General features: G+C 39.8%; 1 gene segment (V, D, J or C); it reads right to left on the bottom strand.

Annotated features, from left to right (window-relative positions):
- The window catches only part of LOC132990871 (Ig kappa-b4 chain C region-like), a 637,710-nt gene that overhangs the window by 154,171 nt on the left and 466,553 nt on the right, over window positions 1-16,986 (bottom strand).

The raw sequence follows: 16,986 nt of genomic DNA, 5'->3' as shown, positions 1-16,986 counted from the left end.
AATTACGTGCACGGAGATCGTAGTGGTGGCGTGCAGACACTTTAGGCAGTAACTGTATATAAACGTCATTCTCTTTCTATTGGCTCAAATTGAAATCTCTGGAGTATATGCTGATGCGTTCAGACATCAGCTCACTCGGACTTTCTGCGGATAAAATACTAGGAGTCTGGCCGGAGAAACTCCAGGTAAAGTCCACGCGAAAAATGCGGCTGTTTGCTTTCACACATAGCCTAAAGAACCTCCGGGTAGCCAAATCTCCGGAGTTTTTCAGGAGATTTCTGTATGTGTGAAAAGGGTTAGAGTCTGCAGTGTTTCCCCTAGGTTTAGAGCTCTGGGGGGGTGGGGTCCTGCGAGTTGTTCCTGCAACTCCCGTTTCTGAGCGCACCTGAATGCATCTCTCATTGTCTGAGTACCCCTGAAAGCAGCATGCTAACAGCTCATCCCCTGAGTAACGGCAGAGAGAGAGAGACATGCCCAGAAAAGTCTGAAGTCAACTAAGCAGACTACTTTATTTTCTGATGCTTCTTACAGACTTTTTATTATTGCGTGTGTGTCTGTCAGACAACCACACACACACCCAGGCCTGCGCTGGTGAGAGTGTGCTCACCTGTGTGCGCGCAAGTGTGTGTGTGTGTGTGTGTGTGTGTGTGTGTGTCTCTGTGTGTGTGTGTGTGTGTGTGTGTGTGTGTGTGTGTGTGTGTGTGTGTGTGTGCATCGGGGTGAAACTCTGCCGTTCACGACACAGAGAGCAGAGGAGAATTGTAAACGCGCGCCCATGTAGAGACAGAAATGACATGACGTCGTGTAAATAAGATAAAGAACATAAGGCTATTAAGTTTGTTTAATAAAAGGACGAGGTATAGACCTTTTCTATATGAAAGGTATCCTTATGACTTCTGTTGTGATCTCTCGCTATATAGAAAATAAAATGAACTTGACCATCAAGGGGGGCGGGGGGTGCCGTTGGTTGGGCGGGCCGCCCCCCTAATGTAACGGTAGGGGAAACACTGGTCTGAATGAAACAACTATACAAAGTTCATTTTGAAATAAACAGCGAGCGCATCAAAGAACTCTGTGGCCAATACATCCAGGTAAGGTTATGCAATACAGTCATTACTGTACTATACATAGTGTGTTTGCAGTAACCTACTCTATAAACCTGGAGTACAGTAGGTCTACAGCAAAGCATTTACACACACTGTGTCTGATTACTTTCAGAGAGTCATGGAGAAGGAGGCCAATCAAGTCCCACATGAAATGATCTACGTTGACGAGGCTGGCTTCAACTTGGCGAAAAGGCGTCGGCGTGGAAGAAACATAATTGGCAAAAGGGCCACAGTAACCGTCCTGGGCCAGAGAGGAGCCAACATCACCATGTGCGCTGCAATCTCCAAAAATGGTGCACTCCTGCATAAATGTGAGATTGGCCCCTGACCACCTTCTCCTGTTTTTAGACGACCTGCACAAAAGACTGGTGGCAGAGGCAGAAAGGGGACAGGTGGGAGACCACTTGCCAATATATGTGATCACATGGGACAATGTGGTATTCCACCATTCCTGTGCATTCACAGCCGGGTTTGACACCCATCCGAGGACGATGTCCCTTTTCCTTGCCACTTACTCTCCTTTCCTCAACCCCATTGAGGAGTTTTTCTCAGCCTGGAGATGGAAAGTTTTTGACCGTCGCCCACAGGACCAAATGTCCCTCCTGGATGCAATGGATGCTGCATGTCAAGACATCACAGCTGAACACTGCCAGGGGTGGATAAGGCATGCCAGAAGATTCTTCCCAAGATGCCTTGCCAGAGAATATATCAGGTGTGATGTGGATGAGAACATGTGGCCAAATGCAGAAGACCGGGCAGATTAGAAGAGGACTTTTTTTTCTTTCTTTATTCTTCTGTGGCTTTTTCTGTTTGTATATTTTGTATTTTCACATACAGTAATACAATATATGGCAGCTATATTGTATATTTTTGTTATTTTGCAGTAATGTCCTGTTGCAGATAAAGCCTTTACTGTAGCAATTCTGTCTCTGTCTTCTTTTCTTCATAAACAATACATTCTATAAAGCTACTCTGAGATGGGTCATTCCTTTTTTGTATTACATTTCTGCAGCCAAAGAAACAAAATGCATGCATTTACTAAACCCAACAATACAAAATGTAAAGAGGCTTTAAAAGAAACTGCAGTGCTAAGCACAATCTATGATCAAATATGTCTATTGTATAAGGGCAGATCTGACACATGTAAAATAATGTAGTTCCTGTAATTCCATCTGATGTTCATGTTTTTATGACATTGTGCTGTGATTAAATGTTTATGTTGGAAGAGGACATGTGTTAATGTTTTGGAAGAATGATTCTATTTTGAGTGTAGTGTTTTGGTGGACATGGTGTAGTGTGTGAGTGTATTATTTTATTTTGAAAATTAGTGTTGGACTTTACTTTACAATGTGTGATTTTGAGCATGAAATTAACTGTTTTGCCATTTGTGTGTTGTAGGTGTGTTGGTGCATTAAGAGTTTAGGAAAGTTGTTAAAGTATTAGAAAAATTATGTGTGTGTGTGTGTGTGTGTGTGTGTGTGTGTGTGTGTGTGTGTGTGTGTGTGTGTGTGTCCTCAGTGAAGTGTGTCAGTCTCTGCAGAAACATCCAGCTGAAGCAGTCAGTTCAGTTTCTGTTCAGTCTGACTGAGGGAGGTTTTTGTACGACGCTTTTTCACTGTGTGAACACCCACTGACTGTTGATATGGTGTGAACTCTGACAGTAGTAAACTGCTGCATCTTCAGTCTGGACTCCACTGATGGTCAGAGTGAAGGCAGAGTTTGATCCACTGCCTGAAAAACGATCTGGAATCCCTGATTCTCGAGTGCTAGCATAGTAAATGAGGAGTTTAGGAGTTCCTCCATCTTTCTGTTGGTACCAGGCTAAATAGTGGTATGGGCTGCTATAATAAACATTCTGACTGGTCCTACATGAGATGGAGACGGAGGCTCCCAGAGCAGAGCTCACTGCTGCAGGCTGAGTCACTGTTACCTGTCCTCTGGACTCTGAGGATACAGAGACAAAAACAGAAAGCAGCATCAGGGTTTAGTGGGCTTCATTTCAGAGGGACGGATGTTCATAGAGGAGAGGAGTTTGATTCTCTGGACTTTACCTGTGAAGCAGCAGCAGAGGAGGAGAGTCCAGATGAGGACGCCGATCAAAGTCATGTTTTTGATGATGAGGACGAGGATTTCTGTTGTGATGAAGGACAGCTGTCAGTCATCCAGTGTTCAACTGTCAGGACTATAAACTCTCCCAGAGCACTGGAGCATGGTGCTGCTGATGCAAAGTGGCTCTCTATGGAAATGTTCTGAGAAAATGGCAGATTTTTAGCTGATTCAAAATGTGCTGAAAACAAATTTGAATATGAGAATCTTTTGGTCATTAGAAACCAACTGAGCATCATCAGCATACAAGGTCATGTAGGTTTGTCTGCAGGTTTAAAGAAGCTCTCTGTGTTTTTCAGCATAGTAACATCATGTGAGTTCACTGGAAGCTTTGTGAAGAGTTTTTTTTTATAGTTAAGGTGAAGAATAGCTTTCAGTGTAAATGCATTATTGGGTAGTTTTGGTGCATGAGGAAGGAAATGTGCTTTTTACTTTTTTTATATGGTTTCAGGTCATGCTTGGCCCTTCATTCGATGACATAATTTTAAAGGTTTTAGACAATGTTTTGGTTTTAACGGATATGCAGGGGATAATATGGACTATGTATGTGTTATATAGTCCTAAATATTATCATCATTATTTTTATTAATAATCTCTATGTCCATGGATGTTCACGTGTGTGGGAGGAGTGGGAGGTTAATTGTGAGCCAGTAAAGATGGATGTAAATATTAATGTGTCTCTAAAGGTTTAATGACTTTAGAAATTCCTTCTTTATGTAATGTGGTTGCTTGTCAGTCCCCGGTAGAGGCTATGTAAGGGTGACGTAATCAAGCGCTCGCCCTGTCTTACCTGTGTGTAGAACAAGGAAGTGCAGCGTGAGGTGAACTGATTACAAACAATTGCTAGTGGTAAGTGATCTGTTGAACTTAAAACGTAACTATCCACACAGTATGAAAGCACATGCAAGAACAGGGCTAAAGTTAAATTTATTCACTCTTGTAGATCGTGGATTACAACAAGTAGGAGGACGACTGGACTCTGTAGTGACTCATTGTTTTAACGGTATGAGAGTCCTCATGTTGTGCTGTGAATGAAATCATCTCTGTTGGGCTTTAATAATTAGTTTGTATTTTATTATCGCTCTTAATCATCAGCGGCAGCAACGGGAGTAAACTTGCTGATTATTATTGTGCAAAATTAATGTATCAAATTATGTGACACTATGTAATTATTTTCTTATATTTTTTTTAGTATATTAGTATATTAGCTCATCACAACATTAAAAGCACACTGCTGGTCTGGGTGCTAAGTTGATGAATTAAAGGTATGCTATTTTGGGTTGACACTTTAAAGAAATGTAATTAATATGTTTTTGATATTGATTGATTTAGAGTCTTGTTTATTTCTCTAGGACTTGGAATTAACTAAAAACTGTCACTGTTTTCCCCCACTTTAATATTTACTTAATTGTTTATTTTTAGAAGTAGTTTCAAATTAGATACTTTGACGGGCCGCGTGCAATAGACTTTATGGGCGAAGTGCAATTCATGAATTCATAGTAAAGCTATAGGGGCGAGGGTAGTAGCTCTGAAAGCCTTGATCCCTTTTGCTGTGTTTATTAATTTGTAGTGTTATGCATGAATTATTTGCCGCGTGAGCAGGTGAAGTTAGTGATTATTAGGGAGTGTTGTTAAATGTATCAGTTGGATCTTGAGTGTGATTAGGAGCAGCTATTTTTCCCTGTGTACCTTCTTACTATGGGGATCAAGTGATTCATCAGTCATCCCTGCACAGTGCCACAGTAATGTATGTGTGCCTTGTCTAGTGAACTGCGTATATTTATAAAGCTACTGTGTCACCTGTATTGGTCATTCATTTTAACTTGTTTAACGTTGTGTTACATTCTTAAATAAATACTATGTTGTTAAAACTACCATCCTCTCGTCTACTTAATTGAGACACCAACCGGTTAATTTTTGGTGAAACATCTGGTGTAGTGGTAGCTACTTTAGTCCTATAGACGGTAAAAGTGCTACATTTATTTTCTCATTTTAATTACGTGTTTTTTTTTATAGTTCAAATGTGCTCAAATATATGAACCATACTGGAATAATACTGGAACGATGCAGCTTATCAGATAAAGTAAAGAATAAAAGATAAGCAAAGTATGATATCATCAGCATATAGAATCTTCAATGTTTTAGTACCAGCATTATGACCTCAACATATGGAACAACTGATGTTTCTTTAATGAACATATGCCACTCACAATCATGTCATGCGTTTAGTTAACCTAAAGACTACACATTATGCTCTGAATGTATAAAAGAGGAACATGATGTTTGAAAACCTCCAAAAATAATCTGTAAAAAAGTATGAATCTAAGTGTTGTTAACGTTTGGGTCCTTTTATAAACGTGTTCACTTTGCAGCTTATCTTCAGTCAATGTAGTTTGTTCAGACTTATTTTCTTAATGCTCTTTTCAAACAAATTTATCAATAAACAGAGTTATACTATAAACTGTTCTCTGTTTTATGGACCTAGTTAGCAGACAAAGTTGTAAAGTGCATCTGTTACTCTGCAGCTGTTCAGTCAGATCAGTTCCTCTACAGCTGACGGAGGTTTTTGTAAGATGTTGTATCACTGTGTGAACGGGAAGCTGCTACCCTGCTGACAATAATAATCTCCTGAATCTTCAGTCTGGACTCCACTGATGGTCAAAGTAAAGTCAGTTCCAGACTGACTCCCACTGAAACGATCTGAAACTCCAGACTAACGGTTGGAAGTCCACCAAATCAGGAGCTTAGGGGCTTCTCCATGTTTCTGAAGATAACAGTCTACCTCATTGTCCACATGTGAACTTGCTTTACATCTGATAGAGACAGTTTGTCCTAGAACAACAGACAGAGATCCAGGAGTCTGAGTCAGGAGGATGTCTCCTGAGGAACCTGAAGAAACATGAAAAAAGAGGAGAAGGATTATTGAGACAAATCCAGCTCAGAGAGAGATGATCATCATCCAAACAGAAGAGTCTGATTCTGTAAATTCTGCAGCAGCACATCAATTCAATGAACCTGGTTACACCATGAGGAAAACTTTTCAGATAAGAGTCTGACCCTGAACAAGGAGCCCCAGGGTGACCGTCAGTATAACCAGTGACATCATGCTTGTGCTGCAGGTGTGTCAGAGTCCGTGAAAGGTGTGGACAGACACTGATCAACACTGGAGAGCAGAGAGGCTGAACCCTTATATGCAAACACACAGAGTCACTGAACTGTAGCTGTACTCAACTGATCAGGGTGTTTCTCCCTGACAGATTTGACCAGTTCAACATTTAAATTCTTCATAGGCTGTAGAAGAACGGTAAAAGATTTAAGTTAAACAAAATAATCCTGTGTGGATTTGTGTTAATTCAAAAATGGAAAAAAAATGTGTAAACATTTTATTTTGGAAATGAAACTTTTGAGGCAGGACATTTATTCTGATTGAAACATTTAATCACACTGCAGATATTTATCCTTTTACAGACAAGGACAATGGATTGTGTTTCAACGGGTTTTCTCTTATTCCTTCAAGTAACGGACATCTCACCTGCACACCACATAGGACTGTACACCAATAAAACAATTCTGGCATGACATCACTGACCACCTCTCTGTACTCTTGAGCTGCCACATCCCATGTTCACCCACACTCTGAAAAAGAGAAAAAACAGAAAGAACAGCACAGTAAGGACAGACTAACAGACATTGCAACATTACACACAAATCATAAAGACAACAACAATACAGGAAATACATCACAATCATACATTAAAAGCTTGTTTGAAGAGGTGAGTTTTGATCAGTGATTTGAAAGTAGGAGGGTCGGTACAGTGTTGAATATGTGTAGGGAGTGAGTTCCAGAGGGAGGGGGCAGCTATGGAGAAGGCTCTGTCCCCCCAGGTTCGGTACTTGGTTCTAAGAGGGTGAGATAGGAGGTTTTGAAGAACGGAGGCTGCGTGCAGGAGTGTGAGGGTGAAAGAGAGCCGTGAGGTAGGAGGGGGTCTGGTGGTTAAGGGCTTTATGTGTGAGGAGAAGGATTTTGAATTGGATACGGTAAGGGACAGGGAGCCAGTGGAGATTTTGCAGGACAGGGGTGATGTGTTCGGGTGTGGGTGAGCTGTTGAATCAAATCACAACACTCAGAGGTTCTTCAATAAACGACTCGCAGTGAGCTGGAATAAAAACAACATTTGTGTTGTTGACACAAGCTCAACATTTCAATCCTGATGTGGATTTTATTAATGCACCACTCTCTACACCTGTAGAGCCCCGTCCTCCCTTGTTCTTCATCTGTCTATGCGAGAGACAGAGAGGATAATAGAAACAGGGTATCAGGGTAAAAATGGCGCCCTGCATCACACACGGGCAGTTAGGACCCTCCAATAGGAAACTATAGAATCAGGCTGATCATGTCGCTGACGCTTGTTAGGACACGCTGTAACAGTAGAAATGTTTTTTTCAAATCTGATAAAAATGAATGTTTAAGATTACTGTGAAATATCCTCTACTGAAAACATACTAAAGAAATACAAAATAGAAACATGTAAAGATTTTCACTCTTTCAGTTTAAGGTGGGTTAGAAACTAAACTTCAAATAAAGTACAGCCCATTATTGATTCTAAAACCCTACTACTACTTTCATGCTGGATTGTCATTGGAAAAAAACATTTGTATTGTATTAATTAGATGAAAACATATTTTCTTTTATCTCAAACAGGAAATGAGACGTCAGGGACTGGAGTCACAGGAACAGAGACGGTTAAAGGTAAATTCTATTAGTTATGTAATGAAATATGATTTCAATTACTCTTTCACAGTCTGTCGCTCTAAAAATGCATTTTAAAATTCATACAAGTGTAATTATGTGTTATAGGCAATTGAGGCAAGACAAGACAGAATGGAAGCTTTTGAAGAGCCTACTGATGGTGTGCCGCTCAAATTTAAGTTTCCTAATGGATTGGAGAGGACGAGGAAGTTTGTCTTGTCTGAATCTATTCAGGTTATCACTTTACCTGTCTTTATGTTAACCTCTGATGTTAAGTTTTGCTCTGGGTTGTGCATAGTATGATAATTCATAGATGTAAAGTCCTGTTTCTGTTCTCTGCTTTAGACATTGTTTGATTTTGTTGGGCAAGAGGAAATGACCAGTGAGGTTTTTTGTCTTAGAGAAGCAGCATCAACCAAAGTACTGGAAAGCACACTGTCAGGATCCAGTGAGCAGTACAACATCAAAGGGTTTTCGACCCTCTATGTTCAGTGGATGGTAACACCAGCTGGACAGGTGATTAGCAATGTCATTTCAAACATTTTCATTTGTACTAGTTTTTAAAAATTACAGTTTTAATATATATTGTGTATCTGTATTTGTGTGTATTTTTGCCTCCAATTCAGATAATAGATGCATGTGACCCGAGCAATGCTTGCCCTGCCATAGACCAACAGAGCCCTTCACCTGCTCCTTCTTCTCCTCCTCCTCCTCCTCCTCCTCCTCTTCCTTCTCCTCCTCACCAGTCTCCTGTACGATCACTGCCTCTTCAGCCAACTCTTAGAACAATAGTGGAGAATAGTGAATCCTCATCATCTCAGTATGTTATTTTACTTTCATTTGAATATTTATTCTCAAACTTCAAAGTTGTCTTTTGTCATCTAAGTTTTATATTTGTTTTTATGTTACAGAATTGATCTGCAAACTGGCTTGATGAAGCTCCTCAGCAAAGTGGATCTCACCTGTAATCACACAAGCAATCAAATAAACGTTTGCAGAGACTACATCTTGCAGGGTAGCCTTCAAGCGTTTAAACGACGCCGCTTTGACCCAGGAGCAAAGCTGGATGTGATATTTGTCGACAGTGAGGGGGAAGGAGAAGGGGCTGTGGATGACGGAGGGCCAACCAGGGAATACCTGCGGTTGCTAATGAGGGCTGTACAGCACTCAAAGATATTTGATGGGCCTGAGAATGATAGGCTGTTGGCTCTTGATACTCATTGTAAGTAATTATTTAAAAAGAAGTGTAACCTGTATAAAACAAATTATTTGAATATTTACATAAATGTTTGTTTTTCAGATCTTGAGACTGGACCGTACACCCTGATTGGAAAGATGGTGACCGTGTGTATAATCCATGGTGGAGTTGGCCCATCCTTCTTTTCTAAGCGTCTCTTTCTCCAGCTTTGCGGTAAATCTCCACCTCCTGCTTCATTGGATGAAGTGGGAGACCAGTCTTTCAGAGAAAAGTTATTAAAGGTGTGTATTGCACAGTTTTTGAAGCCTGGTCATTACATTTTCACTGTAGATTTTTTCCCCTAAATAGGACTACTCTCATTATTGTGTTTTTTTTAGATAAAAGAAGCTCAGACTGTCCATGAGGCAAATGATGCAATCACAGATGCAGAAGACAGTCTGAGCATGATGGGAACTCTGAGATACATCACATCCTTGGAGCAGAGGGATTCCCTGGTCCAGTCTGCAGCACATTATTTTGTTGATGGGCGGATGCACGTGGCATTGAGACAGTGAGCAGTTTACCCATCAGGGCAAAACTGAGGGATGTGAAAGGGTAAACTTGTTCATTTAACATTGATTTGTAATGTTCTAATTTATGTGGGGTTTTTTTCAGGTTTGAGGAAGGTTTCAAAACTCTGGGTTTCCTTGATGAGCTTAGGGCTCACCCTGGAATCTTTGAGGACCTGTTCACCAGTGCACCGAAACCACTGGAGGCCAAAGACTTGTCTACTTTGTTTGAAGTTGATTTCTCAGTCCCTGGAAGTAACAGACGACCCCTGGAAAATCAGACCATCTGTTTCTGGAGAGACTGGTTAATCGATATTGAGGGTACGATATTTCAATGCCATTTGTGTTTTTGGCTGGACCACTGAGCCAGCCCTAGGAATTGGAATCAGGTTAGGTTGATCTGTCAGTCATTTGTGTCTTATTGTGCAATTATAGTTTCATCAGTTTCATGTAGATGCAGTTGTACAATACTTGAAGCTTATTAGTGTGACAGGCATTTATATTTCTTTCCATGTGAGCTATAATTTCCTTTGCTCATGTCTTTGTAGAAGGAGAATGCAGCCCCTTGACGCTGGAAATGGTGCTGGAGTTTGCCTCTGGAGCTTCAGCAGTGCCTCCCCTGGGCTTCCCACAGCATCCTGTCATTGAATTTCTCCACGATGAAGAGACTAAAATCTTTCCAGAGGCAAACACATGCGCCATAGTGCTCAGACTGCCCATTCACAAACAATATGAGAAATTCAAAAGCTGTATGACAGAAAGAATTCTGCAGGCTCCAGGTTTCGGCATTGCATAATGTAACCAGGGTCCTAGATAAACACTCTCTAAAATCTCAGCATTGTTTCAAAACAACCTCCCAAAACCTGAGCATTTTCTGAAAAACTGCAGTATGTCAACATTTCCTAAATAATTTTTTCTCAGCCTCTGTAGGAAATAAAAATGTATTAAAATCAATGAAAAGCTTACTTGACTTTAACTGTAGAGCATTACCTTTGCCCTAAAATTAATAAAGATTTTTTTTTTAATCTTTAAACTAGTGTTGTAGTCAAGACCACACTAACCGTGACAAAGACCTGCCCGAGACCAGAGAGCTCCGAGGCAAGACCAAGACATTTAGGGAACGAGACCGAGTCCAGACCAAGACAATAAAAATATCAATAAAATATCACAGAGGTTGAAAAAAATATTTAAGAAATCCATTGTTTAATTGAAGTTTGTGTCTTAATAAATCTGACAGCGACAAACAAGGTCTCTGCAATTTGTTTTCAGTGCAGCATTCTGTGGACCAAAGGTTGAAGTCAGTTCAGGCTTTAAAGTACAAGTTCATTACATTCTAGGGCAAAGCCCTCCTCAGACTTCTGTAACATTGCTGCAATTTTCTTCAAATTAAAACAGCTTTTTCAGTGCATTTGTGTAAAGTAATTACAACTGAACACAAGAATAATTAGTAGTTATAGTATGGTTATACTATTAAGAGAGGTTAATATTTGGGAGTCAAATATTTCAGAACTGATATGACGTTTACTGATATTTCCATGTTAAAGTACAACTCGCACCTTTTTTTCCCCCTCAAATGTGGTTATCAATGACATGTTCCAGTGTTATGCAATGGAGGCAGGACATTTTGCAGTTGTACAATAAAATTTTAATTGTATTTTTCAAGAAAAAATATGCAGTGTCTTTGATTTCTGAGGTAAAATGTGTGTAAAGTGGTGTACTGCAAGAAGTAGTCTTATTATTGGTCATTAGACAAAATATTATATTACTTAACTATGATCATATAGAGGATACTTTAAATAAAAGAATGAGCGGATTCCTCACCTGCCTTTAATATTTGTTGAAACAATATTATAATAGTAAAACATTGTCAGTGAACATTTACTATACAATGTCTAAATGCAGGAGTATTTTCAGTGTGGTAATACCACTTTTGCTTCTGTACAGGAGCAGAATACTTCTTCCATCATAAGGTATGGTATATGGTAATTTATACAACAGTTAGTTCTGACCAAGCAATATGATTGGATCAGAGGCATTACATGAGTGACGATATAGGACACAACATCACTGGGACTTTTCACAACATGTATCACTCCACCTCAGCCAGGAGCTTTGAATACTTTGAATTGACACTTACAGCTGACAGTTTTTATCTATTCATCATCTCAAACAACAGACTCTAATTTCAATGGTTTCATGATAAAATCCATTTCTTATGGGAGGCTGTGGCACAGTTGGTAGAGTCGTCGCCTCTCAACCGGAAGTGAGGTGGATTCTGGGTTCTTCCACAACAACAGCTGGGAAATGTTCATCATCATCAAGACTGGGGAAAGTGCCAATCCCATGGTGTGCCAACAGGGCAAGACATTGTTGATGGCTGTGCTGTCCATCTCCATATTGGCCAGCATTCCTGCAATCCAGATTTGGACAGGTGTTCTGTCGTTTTCTGTGCGCAGACTGTGGTTATTCCAGGCATTTCTGAAGTTCTGAAGTCTTTTCTGAATTTCTGGCAGAAAGACAATTTGCAGTGCCATTTTGTGGAGTTCATCCTCAGGATCAAGAAGCTCAGAATTCTCAAGAGAGTAAAATGTGTCATAGAAAGATTGTAGAACATGCAGAAAAACATCTCTCCAAAGACGTTCTATTCTTTGGTTATGGACAGACTCGCCTGTGATGTGACTCCTCCTCTCCACACCTTGAACAAGGTTCATGAACAGTGCAACTTGTGAATTCTCACCTCCACTCTGGAAGGAAGGCCATACATGCAGGTTGCTTTTACAAACTGTGTCAGTACAGTGGAGGCACGATTATTTGTGTTGCAATTCAAGTATGTGATCAGTCGAGAGTGTCCATCAATGGCTCCATGGACCACCAAACCCCACCTTGTGATAAACATAAAGGAGAAAGGTACATTTGATTATCAATCTAACAGATTGGTGGAGTTGTTTTTATACCTCTAGATTATAGTACATTGAAACTACTCAGTAAATGTACAGACAGGGACAAATTAAAGGAAAACCCTTAAATAAAATAAACATAAACATCTGAAAGTGAGATGCTTCTGTTCACCAGAGCTCATTGGATGGTCTGGTGAGGATGAAAATGATGTGAATAAATGCTTGGGCCATTAAGTCACCAGAACTCAACCAAGCTGAACATCTATGGAAAATTTTAGTCAAACGTAACAATGCTCTCCACCACCATATCCATAACGCCAACTGATATAATACAAACTTTCAACTTCAAATGTATTTAGTGATGTATGTGATTTTCTCTGATGCTATATGTAATTTGGTCAGTCTGTCCGTGTTTGTTTTTCTTTCTATCTGCTGGACTCAGGTCTCTCTTACAAAAAGACTATAATCTGATAACATAAATTATATAAATTAGAGAATATATTGTGTAGTTATGGAGTTCATCCCTGTTAATAGTTAGTCATGTATATAACATACAGACCAATTACCTTATGAGGCGCATGTTTCCATCTATGTGCCATAAACTGTTGGGATGGGGAACATGGTACACCCTTCTGGTCACAGCACTGCTCCACCTGCGCGCAGCTGCAGCAGGATTTATCTGGGTCAATGCGTCACGTACCCTACGGCGTGGAACGAACAGCCCCTCAGCTCGGAGGAATCCTCTCATCATCTAATAACATAGAACCAACACACAAACCAAAAACATTTTCAGCTAGTTGTATTGGTGACCCGAATTAAAAAATTAATTTTCCGTATAGTTCATGGGAAACATAAAAACTACTGTACCTCACTTCCTGTATTAGGATCAAGCCCATGAAGTCTTGTGATGTGTTGGATGAGCTCTTCGTCTGTCACTGGTAGATGTCCTCTTCGAACAGACACTCCAAGCAGCTTTGTTTTCTTGTAAAGAAACGATGAGGAGCAACCAAACATGCCAGCCATTTGCTTGACAGTGTATCCTTGTCTCAGCAGAAACACTATTTGCTGCCTTGAAACATCAATGGCTGGTCTGCCACGGCCTCCTGAAAAATAGGCAACAACAGGGAGCTAAAAAATGACTTTCAAATATATGCATTGCAGATTACTGACTACCTTATTAAACTGTAAAACAATCTCTTAATGTATGTCTTAGAGTCCTGTATCTAAATGTGTACATATATAATAGAAGAAAGATTTAATATTATATGCACTAAAGTATCAAAAGTTAAACTACACTATGTATTTTGTATAGTTGTATGGTTTGAAGTGTTCAATCGTTGATGTAGGGAACATAGTGACTAAAGATTCTGTTCAAATAATTAATGGTACAGTTATGCTGACTCTGATCTCCTTTTAACGTTGGTAGGTTTGAACTTTGAAAGGGCAAAATTGTCATCAATTTATAACATGTTTTCTGTGCTGATCATGTCTTCAGAGTTGCTAATAGGCCTAACTGAAGGGTTCAGATAATAGTATGGTGTAAAAAGAATAATTATTTTTAAAATGTAACAGAGTTAAAGCATTTCCTAATGAAGATCCTCAAGTAAAGTATACACAAGTTACCAAAAAACTACAGCCTACCGACATAAATTACACTTGGTAACATGTAATAGACTTTTTTAAGACCACCATAATCATTTTCAACAATTTGTTGTTCTTGTTTACGTGTTTTTGTCTTATTTTAGTCACTGCAGCCTGGTATTCATTTTTTAACTTTCCTGGACAAATATATTTTACAGTGACATACCAGGAAGGAAACTATGTTTCAACATGTCAAAATGTAATTTCCACTAGTGAAAACTAAATTGCTACTTGTCAGCCAGACTGTTTTAATGTTAAAAGGGCTTGCCACAGCTTCTGTCTGCCAACGCACGTACTGCTGCAACTCTGTAATTCACTGTAACATCATCTAAACCCCCAGACACACCAATCTTTTTTACCTTTTGGAGCCATCTCCTAAAAACTTCTACATGTCTCCACCTCTCCGCTCTCGTCCTGATACACCAATCGGATGTCCTTATATGGAGAGATGGGGGTGTGGTAGTATGCTGCCGATTTAGAATGATTCTGATTCACTCACATACGCCTGGTGGTGAGAACAAAATATGCTGGTACGCACGTGTCATGAATCTGACGGTGAGTTTGCGTATGCACTTATTTAATGCGCAGAGTAAGAACATTTCTACACACATATTAGTGAATGAGGCCCAATGAGAGTAAGGGAGACAGTGGGACAGACAGAAGTCTTAGAAAAACCCTAAATGTTACATAATATGAGCATAAAGCTCTTAAGACTAACAAATGGAGTCGATTTGCCTTGTACAACATCAGGAAGATCAGACCTTACCTGTCAGAACATGCTACACAGCTCCTGGTACAGGATCTTGTGATATCACACATCGACTATTGCAACTCTCTACTGGCAGGTCTTCCTACATGCACTATCAAACCCCTGCAGATGAAACAAAATGCAGCAGCACGACTGGTCTTCAACCTTCCTAAAAGAGCACATGTCACTCTGCTGTTCATCTCCTTACACTGGCTCCCAGTTACTGCTCGCATCAAATTTAAAACTCTGCTGCTCGCTTACAAAACAGACACAAAAACGGCTCCTCCTTACTTTAACTCTCTCATCCAGGTCTACACTCCCTCCCCCCCACTACGCTCTGCCAATGAAAGGCGTCTGATCCAACCTTCACAACAGGGTCCTAAGATGCTAAATAGACTCTTCTCCTCTGTCGACCCCTGGTGGTGGAATGAACTTCCAAACTCCATTCGATCTGCAGAGTCCCTCTGCATCTTTAAGAAAAAGCAAAAGACCCAGCACTTTATAAGTACCTACGACCTGATGACGACGGTTTAGATATTGTTGTTGATGATGATCATCTCGGACAACTGTGTGTGAGATTGAAAGGTTTCCATGGTGATATGAATTCAAAGGGACTGCTGTAATTTAATTCTGGGGAATTTAGTTGGATTTAACCTCTGAAACTCCCGATCTGTGTCCAAAGAAAATCAGCACATCACAACATATCTAACAGTTATGTGAGAATGTAGCTTGCTTCTCATCGTTTTAAATCAACACTAACAATAAACTACACGAACCATATTTGTGTAAGCGGACTTCAGGGTTGTAAACAGCATCCAGCAGTCTGTGTTGTCGCTCGTTTTCCTCTTTTGATCGACGAAGTTGCTCCTCATATTCTGCTATCGTTCTTTCAAACAGATCAAATATCTCTTCAGCAGCAGCAGTCAGTCTCTGGTTGACGAAAGATCTCAGTGTTTTAGCTTTAGACATTTTCACACACACACACAGGTTTGTACAATTTAATGATGTCGACATTTTAAACTGATGGGAAACCAGCTGTCTTCTCACTTAGCTGCTTTATGTCAGAATGTCCTCATCCCGCCCATTCTGCTGATCCCTTTAAAAACATATTTCTTATAGTCTGTCTGTCAGTCTGCCTCTGTGTGTGTGTGTGATTGGCAGAGAATCATACCTACAGTTCAGCTGAAAGGCTTGGAGAGGGTAAAAGACTCCAGCAGCACGTGGAGTACGAAGATCAATTTGATGATCCAAGGCAAATTTCCCACTGGGACAATACAGTTCATCTTATCTATCTTATCTTGTCTTATCTTATTAACTTAATATGATGTGTTTCAGCTTGTGACCTTTGATGACCCTGCTGGAGGCTACAAGCTGAATCATGTTGGTCTTAAAAAGTTCATGAAGTTGATCTTCATCATACGAGTGTTGATTAATTCAAATGGTTGTTTAATTCTGATTTTTTTATTGATCTTATTGACTGATATTTCTTTCTCTTCTCAGCCCTGATTGGTGAAACCTTAAGTATTTTTATTATTTTTATCTTCTTTATTAATATATTTTATAGGCTTTTTTATCATGTTGGTCTGTTATTTCTTATCTGACAATCGTGTCCATTTTTGTTTGTAAAAGTGTCTGTGAGTTCTTTTGTTTGCTGTCCTGTAATTGTAAATGTATTTTATGTTTTTTGTTCGTACCTGCCTTTAGGGACTACAGATGAAATGTAGCTTTTGTGCTAATTCCGGCATATTGACTTTGATGTGATTTGCTGATTCATGTGCAATGTCCTAATTCAATAAATACAATTTAAATTGTTGACCTTCTCTTCATTGTGTTGTTTCTTGTTACATCTGTTTCATATTGTGTGTCATGATGGACGTCGCTTTGCTGGCTGCAAAACAAATCTGCCCACAGATACAGTCACCTGAACCTGAACCTGAAGTCCTAGTTTGGTTGTCATGAAACCAGAATTTTTTACTTGGATAAGTTATCAGT

This window comes from Labrus mixtus, chromosome 16 (genome assembly GCF_963584025.1).
Source record: "Labrus mixtus chromosome 16, fLabMix1.1, whole genome shotgun sequence".
NCBI lineage: Eukaryota > Metazoa > Chordata > Actinopteri > Labriformes > Labridae > Labrus > Labrus mixtus.
Note: the sequence above shows the minus strand (reverse complement) of the source record. Positions and strands in the feature narration are given on the sequence as shown.